At 45.2% G+C, this 22,705-nt stretch overlaps 1 long non-coding RNA gene across 1 annotated transcript in view; it reads right to left on the bottom strand.

Moving 5' to 3' along the window:
* Positions 1-15,097: 15,097 nt before the first annotated feature.
* Positions 15,098-22,705, bottom strand: part of LOC117879254 — a 12,103-nt gene continuing 4,495 nt past the window's right edge. The window contains exons 2-3 of the long non-coding RNA XR_004646213.1: positions 18,983-19,082; positions 15,098-15,153 (exon numbers count right to left, since the gene is read on the bottom strand). This is a non-coding gene — a long non-coding RNA (uncharacterized LOC117879254). The remainder of the gene's footprint in view (positions 15,154-18,982; positions 19,083-22,705) is intronic.

Here is a 22,705-nt window from a genome sequence, read left to right as displayed (position 1 = left end):
ATGCAGGGCAAACTCATAAATTGTTCGCCGTCTATAACACTGATAGAGAGAGAGATGCACAGTTGTTTGCTCCCCCAGGTATTAATACATACTCTGAGTAAATTACTAAATAAAAAATGATTTTATTAAATACAGAAAATAGGATTTAAGTGGTTCCAAGTGGTAACAGACAGAACAAAGTAAGTCACCAAGCAAAATAAAATAAAATGCGCAAATCTATGTCTAATCAAACTAAATACAGATAAGATCCTCACCAGTTCCAGAATGCTCCCTTTTACAGGCTAATCTCCTTTTAGCCTGGGTCCAGCAATCACTCACCCCCCCTGTAGTTACGGTCCTTTGTTCCAGTTTCCTTCAAGTATGCTGGGGGGGTGGAGAGGCTCCTTCTTTAGCCAGCTGAAGACAAAATGGAGGGGTCTCCCACAGGTTTAAATAGACTTTCTCTTGTGGGTGGAGACCCCCCTCCTATGCAAAGTCCAGCTCCAAGGTGGAGTTCTGGAGTCACCTGGGCAAGTCACATGTCCCTGCCTGACTCAGTCTTTACAGGCCGAAGCCATTGTCCACATGGTATCTTGTATGTCTCCAGGAAGACTTCTTATGTGGATTGGAGCATTCCAAGGTGCATTGTTCCCCAAGTGTTTCCTGATTGGGTACTTAACCAAATTAACTTGCAAATTCCTTCCTAAAGAAGCTGACCAAATGCCTCCCAAAGCTTCCTTAGAAACCAACCAAGCATACAGCCCATATTCTTAACCTCAAGTAGAAAATGATATATACACACAAATAGGATGAATAGATACAGTAAACCATAACCTTTACAGAGATATGTTACATGGCACAGGCAGCACAAGACATATTCCAGTTATGTCATGCATACATTTATAAGCAACGCCCCCCCCATAAAGCCTTATGGGGTGCACTGTCACAATACCATATTGTATATTAAGTCCAATATACTTCATAGATCCATAGAGTTTAAGGCCAGAAGGGACCTTTAGATCATCTAGCCTGACCTCCTGTACATCACAGCTCATTACATTTCACCCAGTTACCCCTGTATTGAGCCCAACAACTTGGGTTTGGCTAAAGCATATCTTTGAGAAAGATATCCAGTCTTGATTTTGAAGACATCAAGAGATGGAGAATCCATCACTTCCCTTGGTAATTTGTTCACGTGCTGAATCACCTTCATTGTTACAACATTTGTGCCTAATTTCTAATTTGAATTTGTTTGGCTTTAGCTCTCAGCCATTGGTTCTTGCTATGCCTTTCTCTGCTAGATTAAAGAGCCCTCTAGTACCCAGCATTTCCTTCTTGTTAAGGTACTTAAACACAGTAATCAAGTCACCTCTCAATCTTCTTTTGGATAAGTTAAGAGATTGAACTCTTCAAATCTCTCTCCATAAGGCATTTTCTCTTGCCCTCAAATAATTTGTGTAGCACTTTTCTGCATTCTCTCTAATTTTTCAATTACCTTTTCAAAATGTGGACAGTAGAACTGTATGAAGTATTCCAGTATCAGTCTCACCAATGCCATATACAGAGGGAAAAAACACCTCTCTTCTCCTACTCAATGCTCCCTATTTATTCATCTCAGGATTGCATTAGCCCTTTTGCCGCAGCATATCACTGTGAGCTCATGTTCAGTTGTGTGTCCGCTAGGATTCAGAAATCCTTTTCAGAGTCACTTCTTTCCAGGATACTATCCTCTGTTCTGTAGATATGCCCTGCATTCCTTTTTCTTAAATGTATAACTTTGCATTTGGCTGTATTAAAATGCATTTTGTTTGAATAAACCCAATTTGCCAGGTGATCCAGATTACTCTATACGACTGCCCCAACCTCATCACTTACCATTCTTCCTGCTCCAATATTTGTGTCATCTGCAAATTTCATCAGCAGTGATTTTATATGTATCACCAGATCACTGATGAGAATATTTAATAATGTTGGGCCCAGTACTGTTCCCTGCAGAACCTCCCTAGAAACACCCCCATTCAGTGAAAATTCCACATTGACAGTTCCTTTTTGGGATATGTTAGTTAGCCTGTTCTTAATCCATTGAATGTGTGCTTTATTGATATTGGATAGTGCTGATTTTAATGTCATGAGGTACTAAGTGAAAAGTCTTACAAAAGTTTAAGTATATAACATCTACACAGTTACCTTTATCAACTCAACTTTTAATCTCCTCAAAGAATGAAATCAAGATTGTTTGCCAAGACTTATTTTCCATAAAACCATGTTGACTGGCATTAATCATGTTGCTCTCCTTTAATTCTTTATCCGTTCAATTCCATATCACTTCTACACCGCCACTCTATGTACAGCCCAAAACACACATATGATTCACAATATAAACAGAGCTTGGATGTTCTTGGTCGCAGAAATAGGACTGAACCAAAACCTTTTGTGATACAGCTTTAAGAGCTGCCATTTCTGTGCTACCATATACACCTCTCATTTTCTGTAAGGCTGAGGGATCCACCGGGGTTGTGGGTGCATCCCATGGCCAATCCTGTGGTTGGTTAGTGTGACAAAATCCATATCTCTTTCCTCCTCACCATTAGGACTGGGGAAGAATCTCCAGGAGGCCAGAATAGGATTTCCTCCCGATTAGCACCTTCAGCTTTTATCTGTTATTTGACCTACGTGCAACGTGGCAGTCTATCCTTTTGACGTGTCTAAGACTAAATAAATGACCCATGTAGGTTTTTAGTCCTGAGTTTTGATTTTTCTTCACCAAATGAACCCTAAACTCATAGCAAATCTCAGTTGAACCCTGTTTCCCTGGACTTGCTCCAAAGCTATGTGAAACTAAGAATTTCATAGTTATGTAAAACAATAAGCTGAACCTGCATTCGCTCAAAGCTGAGTCTCAATTCGCTTGCATTTTGGACCATTATCTGTGACTGTCAGTCAGCAAATACTGTGACCCTGGTCTGAGTACAGAGTTTGTAATGAAACCTGAAACCACAGGAAACTCACCCAGTTTATTGTTTCACTGAGGAGACTTCATATAGCCCCACCAATTATTTCTCTTGACACTCCTGTGAGGTCCAGTACAGAAGTGCTATCCCCATTTTACATGTAGGGAAACTCACACTGAAATGACTTGCTCAAACCACGCAGGAAGTCACCAGCAGAGCTGGCTCTAGAATATAAGCATTTCCATACCAAGACCTTGCTGCATGGCACACAGGTCCCAGCGTTATATTCTTACGTAAATGGCAGGAAATACAGCATGTAATATAAACAGTAAATTCCACTTTCTGGTGTTCCTACTGTACTCAATAAGAGAAAGACACAAAGAAAATGAAGGCAATGACTTGGAAGCACACAACAATCACCAGAAGATGCTGAACCTCACCTCACAATGTATTTGTCTGGGACAAACTTTTCTTTCTTTTCGGAACTCTTAGTACTTTCTCAGTGCAGAATATTTGAAAGCAGAGTCTATAAAAGAAAGAAAGGTGAGCACGATAAGCATAGGAGACCAGATTCCTTTTATTTACCTTGAGGAGGGATCTATCACAGTTTGAGTACTTTGTGTCAATATGATTTCCTCAGACTCTAGGAAGAGAGTCATTGAAAGTCAGAGGTCAGTGTAATGGGGCAAACTGACCCTTTAAAAGTAGAGAGGGCCAGGGAATTGGAAAGAAAAAAGGCCCAAGTAATGGCTAGGTAGTGGAAGAGAGGAATCACTTCCAGGGAATTAGGAGCTGGATTGGGGGGGAGGGAAGGTGTGAGATCAGGAGCCCTGTAGTGTTGGGTGGGGCAGGGCTCCCTTCTCTTCTAGCCAATTGGGAGGAGCTCTCTGGAGGAGGGCAGTACATAGGTTGCCTTCTCTCTCAAAACCAGGGAGACACTGGCAAGAGAAGGAAGCTAGAGTTAGAACGCTAAACTCCAGGGAGAGACAGCTATGAGAGGAGACCCTGTGATGGGGAAGAGCTCTCTGTGGGTGGCAGAAGAGCCAGAGATAAGTCTGCAGCTTTGGAATGCAGTGAGGGATTTTATTGATCAGAATGTAACAGTCAGATATTGCCAAGTGCCAACTCTTGTTAATGGACATCCCTGTATGTGCATTCTGAAGATATAAAAGATTGCAAAATATTAATTCATTCTTATATCATTCCTGTGAGAAGTAGCCAAATCTTGGAAATACTATACCCTACCACAAAGCTTGGCAAATTATTTATATCTATTATATATTACTTATGAAAACCTACAATAGAAACCATAAAGTTGCAAACTTATGCACTAAAAAGTTAGGAAATGCCAAAATTACAGGTGCCTGCACAACCTTCATTGGGCCTCTGTGCACATATGCGTTATGGACAGGCAAACTTAATTCTGATATATCTTACCTTTTCAGTGCTTGAATTTGCAATCTAAGTAATGTTCTTTTAATGTGTGTGTGTGATTTCCTGGGTTTTCAAAAAAGAAAACTGAACATGTCCCCAAAATTCCATCCTGTGGCATTATATTGACAACTGCATGGTTAATCAACAGGGCTGGAACTGTTCGATCCACCTCACAGACCTCTTGTCACTTGAGCTAACAGAGTAACTGATAGCAATAGTAAGTTGCCAGCCTCTGAGGATGGGCCACTGGGGTGGGGGTTGGGACACATTTTTGTCACTGGGTTTCAAACAAATATTTGCTGACTGAAGAGGAAGGGTGCGATTCTGGAGTCTTTTATTCCATTCCAGGTTTTGGAAGCACCTGGCATTGGCCACTGTTGGAAGACAGGATACTGCGCTGGATGGACCATTGGTTTGACCCAGTATGGCTGGTCTTATGAGTAGAATGTTCCCTAGTGGGTACAGATCCTTCTTTCCCTGTTCTGCCTCCCCCACCCCAAGGCTCAGCCATTTTATCCCTGACCCAGTCTGGTCTCTTTCCCTCCTTCCCCATCCAGCTCCTTGTCCCAATCATCTTGCTCAGCCAGTCCCAGTGTCCCTCTCCAAGCTTCATGTCCAAATCCCAGTTGTTTTTCCCCCACACAAGTGTTTCCGACTCCCACGCTCTCTCCCTAAACTCCTCATCGTAGTCTACTCCTTGCCCAGCCAGTCCTAGTCTTCCCCTCATCCCTACGTTCTGTGGGCTCACTCTCTCCCTTGAAACTGGGCTCCTTTTCCCAGTCCCAATCCCTACCAGCTCATATCCCTGAATCTGCCTTTACCCCAAATTCATTGTCCCAGTCTTCTCCCTCTGCCACCGCAGGTCCAGTTCTTGTCCCCTCTACATCCTCCATCAGGTTGCTTCTTTCTCCAGGCTGCTTAGGTGCCAGCAGGGGAACCACTGAGAGCACAGGAGAGACAGTCTCCAGTCCTGTGCTCAGCACCACAGTGGCCTGCAGCAGCTAAAAGCAGCAATTACAGAGAAAGTCCTCCAGCCCTGCAACTCTGGGCTGGAGCATGCTCAGCAGAGATAGAATCTTCAGAGAAGTCAGCTGCCAAATTCTAACAGGTCTGTGCTGAGCATGTACAAACTGAGATTCTCAAAGATTTGTGCTGGCCAAATCTGTGTGGTTTTTCTTGGGAATGTCAAAAGAAACATGCCTGACATCCGTATAATGAAATAAAAATAACTGTAGCTATGCATTACAGTTCTCAGGGCTCAGTGATTTCTCATGTCTGAGCTCTGGTCACCTGGTGGGATGGGAGGATTGGTTGAGATCTGGTTGTGGCTCTCTGGTGCTGTGCACTCTGGCTTTTATAGTTAAAGCAACCAACAGGCTACTGTAACTTATGCTCTTGGAGGATAGGTATCAAAGTGGAGTTATGCCATACACCCTCATTCCCTCTTTTTGACCCTGCATTGGATGGCAAAGCGGCACAAATGGACGGGAGAATCTAGTCCTATGCATCATCCTATAGTTACATCTCTGAACATGAAAGGAAAATAATCAGGAAACCGTTATTTACATTGTGGAAGTTCTTAGGAACTCCTGTAAAGGACCAGGATCCCAGTACACTTGGTGCTGTACAACCACAGAACAAAAAGTCAGCCCCTGTCCTAAAGAACTCACAAGCTAGCTAGTGTTCCATGTACTATCAATAAATGTATTAATATATGTTCCAGAATTGTTGAGCAATTCTTATAAATTAGTTTAGATAATCAGGGGAAAAATATAAATCTAACACAAATCTAAATGGTGCGAACAACAATTCTTTTTATTGGTTTTAAAACTTGGCTGAATAAGCAAAATTTGTACAGAAATAGCCCTCAGCACAGTTCCATGAAGCAAAACCTTGATGTCAATGCCATATTAGGTATAACTGTAATCAGTAAAACATTTGCTGGAATGATTACACACAAGGACAGGAATCTGTAGCACAAGCATGGTTAGAAGCATGTAGCTGTAATGCAAACAGTTAGTCAACATTGAACTGGGCAGTGCAGCATTAATTTTAATCCCGATTTGGATCCCCTTGCTCAGACTATAGTCCCATTTGAGGAGGAAGGTGCTACTCAGTCTGAGGAAGAAAATCAGAATCAGGATGAAAATTAATGCAAATGTTGACTAATTGTTTGCCTTAATGAATCTATTTGAATGAAGGGGAAGAGCTTGGATACCCCACCACATGGGGCTGCTTTACCTCCCAGCACTGCTGCCTGTTTTGCGGGCCATCCAGCGAGGTGACTCAAGGGGTGGAGGCTGTGACAACGTGTGGGTTTCCATCAGCAAGGAAGGTGAAGCAGCCCCATGTGGTGGGGAAGGAGCTCAGCTGTTGCCATGTGGCCTCCTTGCTGCTGGGTGTCCATGCCAGAGGCATCCCGAGAAATCTAGGGGGGCCCATGACCACTCCAGAACCTTTAATTTGTGCCTCCCCCCACTTGCCACAGATACGCGTTGCCTCTGGCTGCAGGGCCTTACTCCTGACAGTAAGCCTGCCTCCCCTTCCTGGAACCCCAAGGCCTGGGTTCTGTGAAGTGCCTGCAACAGAACTAGGGCGAGGATGTGACTTGCCAGGTCCAGGATTGTTCATCTGGGCCGTAAACTTCCCAGTCCACCAACTATTAGAGTTGTCCTCTAACTCATCAGCAGTCAAGGATTTGCCGAAATGTATACTCCTAGTGCCCTGGGACTGTTACAAGTGAAGGCGGAGGGCTGGAGTGGTGCAGGAAGGGGTTCTCTGTGTACAGCTTTAGAACGGAAACATGACATATAGAATGGATCTTCAGGGACTTGGGTAATTGCAATCTGCATGTTACTGGGTCTTTGCCTCAATCTTGAAAGGTCCCAGATATTGATGGTCCAAGTCTGGCCAAGGTGTGAATTGATTTAAGATTGTGGGTGGACAGCTGGACCTCGTCCCCTATGGCAAGGTCAAGGGTGGCCTGGCGGTCCCAGTCAGAATGATGTTTATATGCTTCCTTAGCTGCTTTTAAGTGCTCCTTGAGTTATTTGTGTACTTGGTGGAGATGGGTAGCTAGATCTGTGACAGCAGGTACTGGGAGGTTTGTGGGGATGTCTGAATGAAAGCGGGAGTGAAAACTGTAGGTTTTTTTTAAAGGGCATTGCTGGGTGGAGGCATGTGTGACATTTCTGTAGCCAAATTTGGCATATGAGAGCAGAGATAACCAGTTGTCTTGATGATAGTTCAAGAAGCCATGCAGGTACTGTTCGAAAATCTGTTTGACCCGCTCGATCAGTCCATTATTGTGAGGATGGTGTATAGATGAGAAGAGGGGCTCAATCTCTAGAAGTTTTAGAAATTCCTGCCAGAAGTGGGAAACAAAATGAGAACCGTGGTCTGACATATTGCCTGAGGGCAATCTGTGAGGACAAAAGATGTTTTCCAGGAAGAGATGAGCCGTTTCCTGGCCAGTGGGGATGGTGCAACAGGGGACAAAGTGTGGCATTTCGATTAAGAGGTTGACCATGACTAGGATCATTTCTGTCCCTGGGAAGGTGGCATAGTAAAGTTGAGGGATATAATATCCCGTGGTTGAGGTGGGACGGCCATGGCTGGAGAAGGCAGACTGGCTTAGAGGGGGGGCACTTGGTTTGGGCACACAGGTAACAGGATCTAATGTAGCTCCTGATTAAGATGGGCAAGCCTGGCCACAAGAAACACCTTGTGATTAGGCTCCGGGTGTGGAGGTGGCTGAAGTGCCCTGCAAGGGGACATTCTGACATAACTTACAAACCTGCATCTTTCGTTGCCCTTCTGGGATGTAGATATGGTCCTCATGGTGGAGAAGCCTACCTTGAAAACTGAACCCAGGAGCTGGTGAGGCATTGGCATTCTCCAGAGTCTGGTGGAGCTGAGCAGTGAAGCGGTTGTTGAGTAACAAAGCACAAATTGGGTCCTTTTGGCTGTGGTCTATTGTGCCATTAATGAAGTTGGATGCCTTTTGAATCACAGAAGGCATTTTCTCATCCAGTTCCTAGTACTTGGCCTTACAGGAGGGGTGTCAGCTCCTGGGTGAGAGATGACTATGAAATCAAACTAGGCAAAGACAAGAGACCTCCAGATCAGCCATTGGTTGCGGTGTCTGGCCATTTGAAGATTCTCCAGATTCTTGTGATCTCTGAGTACTTGGACAGGGGGGCCTGGCTCCCTCCAGTAGATGACACCGTTCCTCAAATGCTGCCTTGATAGCTAATTGTTCCTTGTTCTGTATGTCCTAATTCTCTTCTGCCAGGGATAGTGTGCAAAAGTAATAGGCATATGGATGAAGTTGACTGTCGGTACCCATCAGGCAGCTAAGCTGACTTGTTAGGCTGTCAAGAGACTGAGCAGAAACAGTTGAGGGACTTACCCCTGACAGTTTCTGAGCACAGTCACCTTTGGAGACTGTGGCAGACTTATTGCTGTCATACAGCAGGTTCCTGTGGATGATTGAAGCAGCATAGTTTCTTTCTTTTGTACTCAGTAATCTGATGGCTTTTGCTCTCTCTCTCTTTTTTTATACTTTACATACAGAAGCAGGATGACTTGCTAATTAACTGGTGTCTCTACGGTTGAGGGCATTTTTGGCAGCACCTGTACAACTTCATTTTAATGTATGGTGGTCTCTGAACCGTTGGATCTGTTCAAGAACTTGTCTTATCATCACTCCAATCAACCAGAGTAAATTTCCCACTGACATGACATGATTTTTGCACTAAACTAGATTTAGATAGAATATCCAGGAAGCGGCTCATGAAATATGGTTTGAATCACAGAATAAACAAGACCATTACTGTGCAATAAAAAACATTTCAAGGGTTATCAGTCAGGGCATAAACTGATGGCCAGCTGGGGCTGGGAAATAAATCTCTACCATGGTCTGGCATTGCACAGTTTGCTTTTTCACACTGCACAGGAGGTTTTCAGATCCCTCTGAAGTATCTCATTTGTTATAGGCCATTACTGGGGCAGGGATACTGTGGTCTATTGATTAGTTCTGTTCATTATATTGTTATTAATCATTGCACGTATTTATATGTACCTAGACATGGGCTAAGCACATTTTATAAATCACAATAAAAAATGCTGCCCTTTGCATAGTTTTGATTAAAAGCAAGCAGCATGTTCCCCAAAACAAAGAGAACATATGCTCACAACACACACAATAACAAATGAGCTAACTTGGAAGGACAGAGGTAGGGAAACTAACCAGTTGGCTAAATGCCAGGAGGTTCCAGATCTGTAGTTAGCCAGTCTGCCCCAGGATGGCTTGAGTGTCAAGGGTGGGCCATGGCCAGCCAGGCCTAGTTGTCAGAGCCAGAGTCCACAATCAAGAGTCAGCTGGGTCAGGATACCAGGAGATCAGAAGCAGGAAACAAATTGGAGATCAGAACCACAAGTCAGAGGTCAGGAGCCAAGCCATGTCAGGGTGCCGGGAAGTCAAGCCACGGGAGCGGGAAGCACAAGGTATGCAGTCCAGAGCAGGGGTGTTCAGATAGCTTGCTGTTCCTGCTCCTGGCTTAAGTAGGACCAGCGGATCCCTGGGGACCTATTGCTCCCCAAAGCAAAAAGAAACTGAAGCAACACAGGTTTTTCACTAGAGACCAATCTGAAGAGGAAGGGATAGACTAAGGGCTTGTCTACACTTACCGTGGCATCGAGGAGCAGCGATCGATCATCAGTGGTCAATTTAGCGGCTCTAGTGAAGACCTGCTAAATCGACCACAGATCGCTCTCCTGTCGACTCCTGTGCTCCACCGGATCAAGAAGAGTAGGGGGAGTCAATGGGAGACCGTCTCCCGATGACATTGCGTAGCGTGGACCCCGCGGTAAGTAGATCTAAGCCACGTCGATTTGAGTTATGCTATTCACATAACTCAAATTGTGTAGCTTAGATCGAATTTCCCCTGTAGCATAGACAAGGCCTATGTTACTGTCTTATGCACACTGGCTGCTACATGTAATTTTGGGGACTTTGACAGGATAGTCTGCGGCTCTTGGGATCAGCTCTTGCAGGAATGGCTGCTCTGGGAAGGCATCTCACATTAGATAGATGCTTAGATGTTGGGCATGCGGTGGAAGCCTCAAGAGAAAGGATGAAAGCTCCAAGAGGTACAACACACCCGGAAATACCTGCAGAGAGACAACAGCAAAGGAAAGCAGCTGGCCAGCATTGGATGCCCACAGTGAGATGCATTTACTATGGGAGACAGTGAATAAAGGAGAAGTGCCCCACACTAGAACAGCACTGCAAGGAATGGGGCAAGTTGAGCTATTTTAGCAGTGCGTGCAAGAGCAGAGGAAGGTTTCAGAAAGATTGTCAGACTTTAGTACAAGAGAGGGAGAGTACATCAGCCAGTGCTGATGATATCTTGACTCTTTCCTTGAGTCAGAGAGCATATCAGGTTCAGGCTGTCAGGACAGGAAAGCAAGAAAGGATAATACCAACCTCTGTGCATGCAACAATGGTAATAGGGAATCACTATGTGTGATTTTTAGCTAGATAGCGAAGACTCCTGCTACGTAATTCCTCAGGGTGAATTGGACTCCAACACACCTGTTACAAAGAGCAGATGCAATCTAATAATGTACAATGAAAGCATAAGGAAGCCCATAGGAAAAAATGATCTCATAGAAACTAATGTGAAAAATAACCGATAGTACCAAACGAAGTTTGTGGTGGTGGATGGTAAGCCCCACAGACCCCTCTTGGAAATACAAGCCAGGGATCTGATTAGGGTGCAGTGACAGAATTTTGTAGCTGCAGTGCAAGAAGTAAAAGGAGACCCTTTGACAATGGAGACAATTTAAAAAGCATATGGGGATGTTTTCAAAGGTGATGAATGCCTCAAAGGAAAGCTGCAACTAGAAGTAGACCTCGCAGTGGAACCTGTGTGCTTACCATGAAGGCAAATTGCAGTGGCACTATGTAATCCAGTATGGAAGGATCTTGAAAGTCCTCAGTGCAGGGATATCATAACTAAGGCTACGTTTTAGTCACCGGTATTTTTAATAGAAGTCATGGACAGGTCACGGGCAGTAAACAAAAATTCATGGCCTATGATCTATCTGTGACTTTTACCATATACGCCTGACTAAAACTTGTGTGTGTGTGTGTGTGTGTGGGGGGGGGGGGGGCGCGGGGGGGCGGCCCGGGGGGTGCCGGGGGGGGGGGGGGGGGGGGCTGGGATCGGGGGCCACGGGGGGGGTCCGGGGGGGGACAACTGTGGGGCTGCCATGTGTGCTGGGGGGCATGGCTGCTCAGGGGGCGCCGCGGCCTGTGGGGAGTGGCGCCATGGGTGCTTGGGTGGGGGCATTGCTGGGGCTGGGGTAGGTTCCCTACCCGGCTCCTGGGAAGCAGCGACCTCCAGCTCCTAGCTCTACGTGCTGCCTCTGCTCTGCCCCAGCCCTAGTTCTGCAGCTCCCATTGGCTGGGAACTGTGACCAATGGGAGCTGTGGGGGTGGTGCCTGTGGGTGGAGGCAGCACGTCGAGCTAGGAGCTGAGGGAGGGGAGTTCCTGTCGCCCTTCCAGGGAGCTCCCCCCAGGTAAGCACCGCCTCACACCCCAATCCCTAGCCCCTCACCCCTCACACCCAAACTCCCCCTATTGGGGCACAGGGGGGAGAGGGGCCGAGACTGCCCCAGCTGCAGCCAGTGCGACTGGCCCAGGTGCTGCCCGAGCTGCTCAGGCAGCTCCCGGGCCAGCCACACAGGCTGCTGCAGAAGTCACGGAGGTCATGGAAAGCCAGGGAATCCATGACTGCTGAAAATGTTTCTGTCTGATCACTGCCCCAAACCGATGGTTAGAAGAAATGATGGGCCCTTGAAAGCATTTGTACTAGCCCTCTAAGTTGTGTTTCTGCTTTGGCAAGTCATGAAACATTAGACCTTAATGTGTGGACGTCTCCTAAATTTTTTTTCTCAATCCCTTTGTGTTTCAAATGTTAACTTTGTAAAGCTTCAGGCATGTCGCAAAATTAAAAATATACCTATTTGATCCTGTGCTGTTTCAGACAAAGTCTGAGATCTGTTTTAGTGCTCTGCTAACTTCACTAGCAGTGCCTGTCTCCATGCTCAAGAGGAGCTGCTGAAGTCCTTTTGGAATGTGGTAACAGAAAATGATTGATAACAGCAGCAGCATGGGGCTCAACTGGCCTTTCATGGTGTGTTGAGAAAGGGAATCACAACCTGGGTACAAATATAAAAATGCTTTCAGTTTTGTGAAACACCTGTGAAGTTCATATTCGATAACATGTGGAAATATAGCCAACCCCATGGCTAATAAATTAGGTGACTGAGACTGTAACATGAGGCCGCTGATTCCTGCTGCCCATTGCCTTTAATTCCTATGTGTTAGCAGCCAGTATTCTTTTGAACTTCTAGGGTAATAGATTTGTGTTTGGTACCATTTGACAGCTGGCATTAGAAGATTTTGGCTAGAAAGGTTATCAAAATCAGGTTGGAACTGAAGAGGGTGGAAGGAGGCGAGATGGCAATCAGAATGTTGTGATTTTAACTGTACATCAAGAATTGTGAGGGCTACCAGTAGCAAAATCAGTGATGCATCACTGAAAGGGTGGAATTCTTGGATGAAATCCTGGCATTGAAATTAATATCCATTTCAATGGTGGCAGGATTTTCTCTTTTTACAGTGCTGTATATACGGTATTGGTCTCTGTCCCTAGGGACTAATGAGATATCTTACCTCAAGGCAAAAATGCAGTTCATTTATCAGTCGGACCAGGATGCTTTCAGCTTCTCAAGCCTTCTGGGACAGTCTGCCTTGGGACCTGAAAGTTGCATCTAACCAATGGCTAGACTTTAATTCAGACACATGTCTGGGAGGAGCGAATTCAAGTGCCCCTCTCACATGTTTACAGAGCAGCATATTATACAATCTGTCTGCACTGCACATTTCTATCTTGTAGAATTCAGCCTCGTCTGTGCTTTCCTGCCGCAGACTGTTCCGTAGCAGCAGGGGACGCCTATGAAATCCTTATCTTTTTCTCTCTTCATAGAGCAGCCTGACTTTAAATTAGCAGGAAAAATAGCAGTCAGTATCCACTAATGGGTAGAATTGAACATCTCAGGAAATTTAAAAATACTGTAGTTGACAGCACTGCAAAAGAAAATAGTATAAGTGATAAATGTTGCCTTAAAAAACCTGCTATGCTTTAAAAATAAGGGAAGACTATTAAGCTGCTGGTTGTTTGGAGAGGGAGTACTTGAAAACAAGTGGTAGTCTCAATCCATATCCTAGCCAACCGGTGTCTATACCTACCACAGATTGTTTTCTGTGATGCCTCACTATCCTGTCCATCCAGCATGTGGGTCAGTGCAGACTGACGCTCTGCCAGACACATTTTACTTCAATGGCAGAGCTAGTCCTAGAGATGTGCAAGTAGTATGGTTGTGTGTTGGCTGATACACCAGGGAGTGAATTGGGAACCTCCAGAGCTAAAAACATAAGCTGTTACGTGTTGAGCTAAAGAGCTGGAAGTCCCTAACTGGTGCTGTAATAGACTCATATCTTCTGGGGATCAGACCCAGATGGGAACCTGTAACATACGCTCATCAGTGGGTTACAATTGCACCTGGCACTTCTTGCCTGTGGTGTCTCTTAGGTGGCCAGAGTGCTTGAGTTGAGGGCATCCGTGTCACAACCCTAATCAAGTGCCCCTACTGAACACTCACCATTCTGCTGTCTTTGGACCCACATCCTGACCCCCAGATTCTGTCTGGTACCCCTCCTGGAAATGGGCCAGCTGCTCCAGGATCAGTTCTGACCCCCCGGCTCTCCCAAAGACAACCCAGGAGTTTAAAAAACTTCCTTTCGGAGAGCTCCACTTTGTGGACACTCTGGTTTACAGTTTAACCCTTCAGGGACCCATGATCCTGGAATCATAGAAGTATAGGGCTGAAATAGACCTTGAGAGGCCATCTAGTTCAGCCCACTGTGCTGAGGCAGGACCAAGTAAACCTAGACCATCCCTGGCAAGTGTGTGTCCAACCTGTTCTTAAAAACCTCTAGTGACAGGGATTCCACAACCTTTCTTGGAAACCTAGTCCAAAGCTTACCTACCCTAATAGTTGGAAAGTTTTTCCAAACATTTAATCTAAATCTCCCTTGCTGCAGATTAAGCCCATTACTTCCCATCCTGCCGTCAATAGACAAGGACGGTAATCAGTTGTTCTCCTCTTTATAACAGCTCTTCACATATCTGAAAACTACAACCAGGTTCCCCCTGAGGCTTCTTTTCTCAAGACTCAGCATGCTCAGTATTTTTACCCTTTCTTCATAGGTCAGGTTTTCTAAACTTGATAATTTTTGTTGCTCTCCTCTGGACTCTCCAATTTGTCCACATCTTTCCTAAAATGTGGCACCCAGAATTGGACAAAATACACCAGCTGAGACTTCAACAGTGCCAGGTAGAGGGGGATAGTTACTTCTTTTAATACACTCTGGAATGATACCATCTTTATTTTGCAACTGCATCATATTGTTGGCTTGTATTCAATTTGTGATCCATATAATCCCCAGATCCTTTTCAGCAGTACTGATGCCTAGCCACTTATTTCCCATTTTGTAGTTGTGCATTTGATTTTTTTTTTCCTTCCCAAGTGTAGTACTTGTCTTTATTGAATTTCATCTTGTTGATTTCAGATGAGTACTCCAATTTGTCAAGGTCATTTTGAATTTTACTCTTGTCCTCCAAAGTGCTAGCAACCTTCCCAGATTGGTGTCATCTGCAAATTTAAAAGCATACTCTTCACTCCGTTATCCAAGTAATTAATGAAAATATTGAATAGTTCCAGACACAGGACAGACCCCTGCTGGACCTGACTAGATAGGTTCTACCAGTTTGATAGCAAACCCCTGGAAACTTTTGTTTGAGTACAGTCTTTCTGACATGGTGTCAAGTATCAGGGGGTAGCCGTGTTAGTCTGTATCTACAAAAACAACGAGGAGTCTGGTGGCACCTTAAAGACTAACAGTTTTATTTGGGCATAAGCTTTTGTGGGTAAAAACATGAGGTTTTTGCCCACGAAAGCTTATGCCCAAATAAATCTGTTAGTCTTTAAGGTGCCACCAGACTCCTTGTTGTCTTTCTGACAGGTTTGCATCCACCTTATAGTAATTTTATTTACACCACATTCCCTAGTTATCTTATCAGAATATTTTGTTGGACTGTGTCAAAAGCCTTACTAAAATCAAGATATGTGACATCTACAGGTCCCCCCATCCACTAGGCCAGTAACCCTGTCAAAGAAGGAAGTTAGGTTGGTTTGAAAAGATTTGTTCTTGGCAAATCCATGCTGGCTGTTATTTGTAATTCCATTATCCTCTAGCTGCTCACAAACTGATTGTTTAATAATTTGTTCCAGTATCTTTCTAAATATCGAAGTTAGGCTGACTGGTCTGTCATTTCCCAGGTCCTCTTTGTTCCCCTTTTTTAAAGATAGGTGCTGTGTTTGCCCTTCTCCAGTCTTCTGGGACCTCACCTGTACTCCCTGAGTTCTCAAAGATAGCTTTTAATGATTCTGAGATTGCTTCAGCTACTTCCTTAAGATACATAGGGCTAATTTCATTAGAGGCTGCTGACTTGAATACATCTAACATATCTAGGGTTGCCAGGTGTCCGGTTTTTGACCAGAATGCCCAGTCGAAAAGGGACCCTAGTGGCTCCGGTCAGCACTGCTGACCGGACTGTTAAAAGTCCGGTTGATGGTGCTACAGGGCTAAGGCAGGTTAATTCTTACCTGTCCTGGCACCGCGCTGTGCCCCGGAAGCAGCCAGCAGGTCCAGCTCCTAGGCGGGGCGGTGGGGGAGGCAGAAGGCTCCATGCACTGCCCCCATCCCGAGCACTGGCTCCGCACTCCCATTGGTCAGGAACCACGGCCAATAGGAGCTGGGGCACGGTGCCTGTGGGTGAGAGCAACACGTGGAGCGTCCTGGCCCCCTCGCCTAGGAACTGGACCTGCTGGTCGCCTTTGGGGCTCAGCATAGAGCCAGGTGAGGCAGGGAGCCTGCCTTAGCCCCAGGAGCCGCCCGAGGTAAGTCCGCACCCCAACCCTGAGCCCCAGCCGTCTGATCCAGCCCTGAGCCCCCCCAAACCTGGAGCCCCCTCCTCCACCCCAAACCCCTCATCCCCAGCCCCAGAGCCCGCACCCCCAGCCCAGAGCTTGTACCCCCTCCTGCACCCCTACCACTGCCTCAACCCGCAGCCCCCTCCTGCATTCCGAATCCCTTGGCTCTACCCCCCACCCTGGAGACCCCTCCTGCATCCCAAACCCCTCATCCACGGCCCTACCGCAGAGCCCGTACCCCCAGCCCAGAGCCCGTACCCCCTCCTGCACCTGAACCCCCTGTCTCAACCTGCAGCCCCCTCCCATACTCCAAATCCCTCAGTCCCACCCTCACAGCCTGGAGCCTCTCCTGCATCCCAAACCCCTCATCCCTAGCCCCACCCCAGAGCCCACACCCCCAGCCAGAGACCTATCCCACTCCCGCACCCCAAATCCTGCCCAAGCCTGAAGCCCTCTTCCGCTCCCTGAACCCCTCATTTCTATCCCCATCCTGGAGCCCGCACCCCTAGTTAGAGCCCTCACCCCCTCCCGCACTCCAATCCCCCGTCCTAACCCAGTGAAAGTGAGTGAGGGTGGGGGAGAGTGAGCCACCGAGGGAGAGGGAATGTAGTGAGCGGGGGGTGGAAGGCAGGGCCTCGGAGAAGGGGTGGGGCTAGGGTGTTTGCTGTTGTGTGATTAGAAAGTTGGCAACCCTAAACTTATCTGAATATTCTTTAGCCTGTTCTTTCCATATCTTGACTTGTGTTCCTTCCACCTTGTTGTTAATATTAATTGTGTTAAGTATTTGGTCACAGTTAACTTTTGTAGTGAAGACTGAAGCAAAACACCTCAGCCTTCTTGATGGTACACCTCTACCCCGATATAACATGAATTCGGATATAACGCAGTAAAGCAATGCTCCGGGGTGCGGGGCTGCGCACTCTGGTGGATCAAAGCAAGTTCGATATAATGTGGTTTCACCTATAACGCGGTAAGATTTTTTGGCTCCCGAGGGCAGCGTTATATCGAGGTAGAGGTGTAGTTGAAGCAAGAACACAGATTTTGTGAAAGAAATTCTGAACCAATCACACTTTAGTCATAGGCAGCACAAGAGATGTACAGATTTGTGGGAAAACAACACAGACTGCAAGCAAATACTTGCCTCAGTTTCCTCAGCACTCCCAGAGCCCTTTGGGATTTGGTCAGTGTCTGTTCAGGGAGTCTAGGATTCTGCTGAAGCCCCTCTCCTTCTTCTTTCCTCCTGTTCACCTCAGCCTTCTGGTCTCTTTTCTACCTCTCTAAAATGGCAGCTGAGAGCACCTTCCTTTCAAAGACTTCCAGTCCCCATTGTCAGGTGAGCTACCTGGTCAAAACCCCCATCAGGTGATCAGTTGTTTAGTTACCAGCCTACCTGGGTAGACTAGCTCTTCTGAGTGGTAGCCAGCTCACTGACCTAGGGTGCCCATCATTTGAATAGAAGCCCATCAAGGTTAGATGACCCTCCATTGTGATCCATGTGTCAATACCGCTTGGAATTTCAGCCCAAGATGGGGGTGGAGGGGGGGTGGGGGGAAGAAGTCACAGACCTACCTCACAATCAAAATGAAGTTTGATATAGATACCTACAGAGAGTTCATAATGGGAAACAGAATTCATAAACTGTACATAGACAGATTCCCTAAACCATCACTTCTGGCAATAAAGTAGGCTTTTCTCCTTATAAATAGCAGGGAAATGGAAAGAATGTGAATAATAGGATCCTTTGTGGAGTGGGGGAAGAGGGAGGCAGAGCAGCCTTGTTGGAAGGGAGCCATGGGGGAGGAGATGTATGGCAGGTGCCTCCTGGTGGGGTTAGCTGAGAAGGGGCTTTTAAGAAAACTGGTGGTCCTAGTTGATTCTTGTACTTCCTCTAAAAATATATGTAAATGAGCATTGCTGACTTGTACCAGTTCCCTGAGTGGTGGTGGATTGAGAATAATTTCAGTGTGCCCTGGGGGTTTGTTATTAATATGCTTCCCTGCTGGAGCTAGTTCTGCCCCATTAGCTGAGCGTATGATCAGCTTTCTCCACCGTATATATAGGCTCTCTTTCAGGGCAGTTTGCCTCTGGGAGATGCTTTGAGGGGGATACATCCTTAGAGTATAATGCAGTCAAAGAGAATTGTATTTATAGCATTAATGAGCACTTAATGGGTAAAATCATACAGCACATGAGACATAGATAAAAATGGAATGTGCAGGAAAATTCCTCACTGGAAGCTACCCAATAGATTTGATCATGCTAGTGTAAAATGGAGAAAGAGGATTAAGAAAACTTGCAAGAAGCAATGTGTAGAAATTAGTGTAGCTGGATTGCTGTCTCAGGTTCTGTCCTGCCAGAGCTGACCCACAGTGGAGGCCTCAGATGGAACATCCTAAAAACCCATCATTGACACAAAAAGCATAGTCTGGCACCCTTTGGTACTGTGTATAGAGGCCACGTATTGGAAAGGGCTTGGAAACTGAAGCACCTTCTCTCCCATAGATGTGGTCCTTCCAGGATGGGATTGAAATACATTACAACTTCTTCCATACTGCTCAGCCAATGTCACTATCCATGTTGCACCTATTCTGTGGATACAAAAGAACCAAACAAACAATTAAATAAACAAAAAACCCAACATCAGCAACAACACCCTCACTCCCCACATCAGACATCCACTCCAAACCCCTCCTTCATTTCCAAGACTGTCAATCTTGTACCTTCTATTAGCTCTAGATTTACTAAGCAAAAGCAAGAAGGCATGCTAGCTAGTGTATTTTTCCCTAAAGAAAATAGGGCAGAGCAATATAAGAAGACTGTTGTGACATTGTTTGCTCCCAGGTGCCAGATATCCAGAGACTATGAGCTAAATTCATTCCTGTGTCACTGTTTTTAAGTCAGTGAAATTAAACCACACATACATTTAGCTCAGTGTCACGTTTCCTGCCTGAATCTGCTCATTTTAATTCCATGGCCTGCTGAAATAAAGCAAACCCAGTCACTTCCATTGATGGGCTGGCTTTCAGGCTGAACAGAAATGTGATATACATGACATTTTGATCACATCGAGCCTTCACTGTTGTGAATTTGCAGTCCAAAAAGGAGAAATTCAATAGTCTCAATTACAAATGTTAAGGCTGATAATTCTGTGCTGTTGGCCAGTTTGAAGCTTAGAAATATAGTTTGGTGCATGTAACTTTTCCTGGCCATAAAGTAAGCAGTGCTTTATTTCTGTTTTTGTTGTACATTATTTGCTGTAGAATCCAAATATTATGAAAGGAAAATGTAAACAAACAACCTAAAATGCAAATTAGGAAATGGCGTGGAACTGATACCCTGTCATTTAAGAATCCACCTGTCTTTTCCTACTCAGCATTCAGTTAATTAAGTCCAAAACACTAAAGGCTTGTCCACACTTAAAACCCTATGACAGCAAAGTTGCACCACTGCAGCACTTCAGTGTAGACGCTCCCTATGCCAATGGGAGTGATTCTCCCATTGGCATAGGTCATCTATCTCCATGAGAGGTAGTAGCTAGGTCAATAGAAGAATTCTTTTGTCAGCCTAGTGCTGTCTACATGGAGACTTGGGTTGGTTTAACTAGGCTGGACAGGAGTGTGGATTTTTTCACACTCCTAATATTCTAGTGTAGACCAGGCCTAAGGGAGCTCTGAGGGGAGATTTTCAAAGGCACAAAGCAAGCAGCTGTGCTGCTGTAGGTGCTTCAGTGTAGACATTACCTACACCAATGGTAGTGGCTCTCCTGTGGGAGTCAGTGAGCCACCTCCCTGAAAGGCGGCAGGTAGGTTGAGGGAAGAATTCTTCCGTCAGCCTGTGGCTGTCTACACCGGAGGTTAGGTGGGTATAGTTATGTCGCTGAGAGGTGTACTATGCTGATGTAAGTTCCCGGTGTAGACCAGCCTTTTGGCATCCAATTGCCAATGAATTTCAGACCTCTCCCATGCTCTGCCCAACTCACCGGTTGTCTCCTTTTGATACACATCTGTGGAATTTCCACTAATTCGAATTGCACTGGAGGAGAAGGGACTCCCACCCACACTGCTCCGAATCTGTTCCACGCTATTCCAGATCTGTTCCACACTACTGATTACCCAGAGGAAATCATTCCAAGCTAAATTCTACTCAGTTTCAGCTGAGTAACTCCATTTACTTTAGTGGAATCTCATGGTGTCATTATCTCTTTTGGAGAATGGACATCCTAAAGTTCTCAGTTTAACATTGTATCAAAGATAATTTGAAATAAATATATTCCTCAGCATTAGCAATATAAATGGAGTGGTATGAAGCATTGTCATTTTAATACAATGATATTAGCCTAAGGGTTTTTTAAATTTAATTTTGTTTTAGATAATTTGAGATGTTTGATCTCTTTCCTACAAATAGTAGAAACCCTCAGGTTAAATACACAGTGATAGTCATAGGAGATTTGATAAGCTTTAGAGAATATACTCTTTTATCATTATTGACTTTAATTTATTTTATTCAGTTGATTGACATAAGAAGAAAGCAGTGATATTATTCACCGTCTTTCTCAGTTTGGTTGTCTCGTTGCACTTCAGGAAAGTGATTCTTATTTTACCCTTATTTATGAGGTTTTCATTTTCCTCATAACCTAAATCCAAATTTATATAACTGCTGGTTAGAGCTGGTTAAAATATTGCTGACAAAAAGTTTTCTGTCAGAGTTTCATTGAAAATGAATTTTTGTGGGAATTTTTTTTCAGTTATTGAAACTCTCATTTTAAAAATTTCATACCTCGCCCCCCCCCCAAAAATTAGTTTTTGTTTAAAAACTGTTTTTTCCATCCACTTTCCAATACACTGTTCCAACTGGCAAAATTTAGGCAACAATTTCACACCTTTTACAATTACCACAAACAAGTAAAAGGTAAAGAAAGTGTCGTTTTCCCATTCTGCCACACTTTTTTTTTTAAACCCTTTTCCTCCTTTTCCAAGAGGAAAAAAAAGGGAGGGGGGCTAAAAGGGCAGTTAGGGGACCCCAAAATTTTTTTTTTAAGAAATATTTATTTAAAAACACAACAAAGTGTCATTTGAAGTCAACACAAAAAACATTTTCATTTTGAAATGTATCTTCAAAATGAAATGACAGTTTTTGTCATTTCATTTAGAAATTTCCCATAGGGAATAATTTTTTTTGGCTAAAGTTTCAATAGAGATTTTTCTTGCAGAAAATTCTGTGTGTATGTCTGTTTGGGGAGGGAAGGGAGATAACCATTTTCCCATCAGCTCTATTTATGGTGTCCTCCTATCTCCACCTCTTTCCCCCCTCTTTGCCCCCCTCCCAAAAAAAACACCCAAATCCAGAAGGGCACCCCTTTGTAGCTCCTCTTATCTATTCAAAGCAGGGCTTTTCTGTTGTTTCTTGGGATCTCATCTAATTTACAGGCAAATAAGTCTCTGTGGAAGTTGGCCTGAACAAATGCAAGCCTTAGTGGATTTTGGCTTAGGTCAGTGAAAGCAGAAGCAGAGCTATTGTCATGTTCTCCACCACTGCTATTTGTACAGCATGTTATCAAGATTTCCTCTCTGTCTTGGTGGCATTTCACCTCTTGGATTTCAGTTTTTAAAAAACAAAAATAGAAAAATTCCAATTGACTCCACACCAAACAATAAGCGAGCGAAAATAACAGCCACAGTATTTTCTAATCTAATGTTATGTTCTTGGTTTTGTAGACAGGAAATAGGATCAAATTCTTGTGCTTGTGTCAGTTAGGGTTACCATACGTCCGGTTTTTCCCAGACATGTCCGGCTTTTCAGCAATCAAACCCCCGTCCGGGGGGAATTGCCAAAAAGCCGAACATGTCCAGAAAAAATACGGACGGGGCACTTCCTCTCCTGCGGCTGCTCTGCTCCTCCCCTGACTCAGACTTCGGCTCTGTTTAAGAGCCAAGCTGCCCGAGCCAGCGCTACCGGCTTCGGGCAGCCCCCTTGCCTCTGGACCCCAGCCGCCGGCCGGGCACTTCTCCTCCCCGGCTCCAGCTGCTCTGCTCCAGCAGCGCAGGGTCCGGAGGCACGGGGGCTGCCCAAAGCCGGTAGCGCTGGCTCAGGCAGCTTGGCTCTTAAACAGAGCCGAAGTCTGAGTCCGGGGAGGAGCAGAGCAGCCGCGGGAGAGGAAGTGCTCGGCCGGTATTTTTCCCGGACATGTTCGGCTTTTTGGCAATTCCCCCCC

The sequence above is a fragment of the Trachemys scripta genome, chromosome 6, assembly GCF_013100865.1.
Source record: "Trachemys scripta elegans isolate TJP31775 chromosome 6, CAS_Tse_1.0, whole genome shotgun sequence".
Taxonomy (NCBI): domain Eukaryota; kingdom Metazoa; phylum Chordata; order Testudines; family Emydidae; genus Trachemys; species Trachemys scripta.
This window is presented reverse-complemented; position numbering and strand designations above follow the sequence as displayed.